Raw genomic sequence first — 2,663 nt, 5'->3', positions numbered from 1 at the left:
CAAATACCCTTGTGCACAGCAAGAGGAAGGGGAAAGAGAAGGCAGCGAGAGAGCCTTGGCCCAGGAGAGGGAGCAGGGCTAGGGTCAGCTCATCTTGCCATCAGGCAGCAGTCTAGCGTCTCTCCTTCCTGTCTTGTCTCCTCCAGCCCAGAGCGTGCAGGGCCAGACGTGGTTTTGTTGTCTCAAGTCTCAATCTGTTCACTCCCTCTAGTGGACGTCTGTTGAGTCTGTTTACCCAGCATCCATCTCTCCAGCTCTTTATTAATCTCCCGTTTCTCACCTTTTCCCCCCAAATACTCTCTTCTGAAAGATGAGCCCTAAGGTGGGTTCTGTGAGTGAAGAAAACAAGGGGGCACCCGGACTTGAACCAGGGACCTCTTGATCTGCAGTCAAATGCTCTACCACTGAGCTATACCCCCAGTTACAACTGCCTAGCTAATATTTCATGTCCAGAATCATATCATGCTAATACTGACAATCAGTGGCAGAGTTAAATATCAACTGATTAAAGAAACTCAGTGGGTAGAGAGTCAGCCTGCAATGCAGGAGATCACAGGAGACTCAGGTTCAATCCCTGGGTCAGGAAGATCCCCTAGAGGAGGAAATGGCAACCCACCCCAGGACTCTTGCCTGGAGAATCCCATGGACAGAGGGATTAAACAATCCCATGGACTGGTGGACTACAGTCCATGGAGTCACAAAGAGTTGGACAGGACTGAGGATGAACACGAAAACAAATCTTTAAGAAATTTAGATCAGAGAAGAAACTGACTTCCAGAAATTCGAAAGTTATCAGGACTCTCAGCTTTTTTCTTTGCTTCCTTCTCAAATCAGCTTTAATCTCTCAAACAATCTTCTCCAGGCAGCTGAGACTCCTACACCAAACACCTCTAGGTGTACATCTCCACACTTGGGATGCCAGGGAGAAAAGTGTTTAATTCTGAAAAATCCTAGAGCCAGACCCTTATTGGCCTGGCTGGGGTTCTAGCACAACCAAGGGGAGTTGAGTGACACAACCATTTCAGGAGTGATGTCATGTAAGAATGTATCTGTTCCCACTCAGAATCCATGTCTACAGTACAGGGAGGGAGGGTGACTCCCCTGAAAGAAGTCAAGGGGAGCCAAGACACAGCCCAGGGGGCCAACTCTGCAGCTCTGGGCTCACCGGTCAAGTCTACCGCGTGAAAGAGGAGAGCAGTCAGCAGACGCCCTACCCAGATTAGTTGCTCTGCGGGCATGTGGGATCATTCTGGATCAGGGATTGAACCCATGTCTCCCGCAATGACAGACAGGTTCTTAACCACTGGACCATCAGGGAAGCCCTGTGCCAACTTCTAAGGCCCATCTTAAGAGCAGGGATTAATTACTGCTCCTTTTTCCTGCCCAGGGTAGGCATTTTTTGTTGTTGTTATTAAATAAATGAATGAATGGAGATCATTCCAGATCACCAGTATCTAATGGCCACCCAGATCTTGAAACACTATGCCAGATCGTGTCCCCAGGACTACAGGGTACAGCTCTTCCCTTTCTGTAGCTCATGGAGGAAATTTTGACACAGCTAGCCCAGCCACTTGCTCCTGGCTGCCACACTTTAAAAAAAAATTGTAGTTGACTTACAATGTGGAGTTAGTTTCAGGTGTATAACAATCTGATTCAGTATAGACACATATATTTTCTTTTACAGATTCTTTCCCTTATGGGCTTCCCAGATGGCATTTGTGGTAAAGAACCCACCTGCCAATGCAGGAGACCCATGTTTGATCCCTGGGTTGGGAAGATCCCCTGGAGCAGGGCATGGCAACCCACTCCAGTATTCTTGCCTGGAGAATCCCTTGGACAGAGAGTCTGGCGGGCTACAGTCCATAGGGTGGCAGAGTCGGACACAACTGATAGGTTATTACAAAATAATGGGTATAGTTCCCTGCACTATACAGTAGGTCCTTGTTGGTTATCTATTTTATATATAGGAGTGTGTATATGTTAATCCCAAACTCCTGATTTACCCCTCCCCCACCCCTTTCCACTTTGGTAACAGTAAGCTTCTTTCCTGTGTCTGTGGGTCTATGTCTGTTTTGTAAATAAGTTTATTTGCATCTTTTTAGATTCTATATATAAGCAATATCATGTGATACTATGATATTTGTCTTTGTCTGGGTTACTTCACTTAGTATAACTGCTAGGTCCATCTGTGTTGCCACAGATGGCATTGTTTCATTCTTTTTAAATATATATATACACACACACACATCACTCATCTGTCAATGGTCATTTAGGTTGCTTCCATGTCTTGCCTAAACAGTGCTGCAATGAACATTGGTGTGTTTTTTGAATTATAATTTTCTCAGGATAAGTGCTCAGGATTGAGATTACAAGATCATATGACAATTTTATTTTTAGCTTTCTAAGGAACCTCCATACCATTTTTCCATAGTGACTGTACCAATTTATATCCCCACCAACAGTATAGGAGGATTCCATTTTCTCCACGCCCTCTCCAGCATTTATTGTTTGTAGACTTTTTTGATGGTCATTCTGGTCTCTGTGTGGTGATACCTCATTGTCGTTTTGATCTGTTTTGAGCATTTGGAGAAAGGGCTATGTAGGTCATCTGCCCATTTTTTGATTGAGTTATTTTCTTTCTTTTTTTTGCTGCTGAGTTGCAT

The 2,663-nt window shown here is 44.8% G+C and overlaps 1 non-coding gene across 1 annotated transcript; it reads right to left on the bottom strand.

Moving 5' to 3' along the window:
• Nucleotides 1-347: 347 nt before the first annotated feature.
• On the bottom strand, nt 348-419 carry TRNAC-GCA (transfer RNA cysteine (anticodon GCA)). The gene has a single exon. It is a non-coding gene; the product is annotated as a tRNA-Cys (tRNA).
• Nucleotides 420-2,663: the final 2,244 nt, after the last annotated feature.

The sequence above is a fragment of the Bos javanicus genome, chromosome 4, assembly GCF_032452875.1.
Source record: "Bos javanicus breed banteng chromosome 4, ARS-OSU_banteng_1.0, whole genome shotgun sequence".
In the NCBI taxonomy this organism is placed as follows: domain Eukaryota; kingdom Metazoa; phylum Chordata; class Mammalia; order Artiodactyla; family Bovidae; genus Bos; species Bos javanicus.
This window is presented reverse-complemented; position numbering and strand designations above follow the sequence as displayed.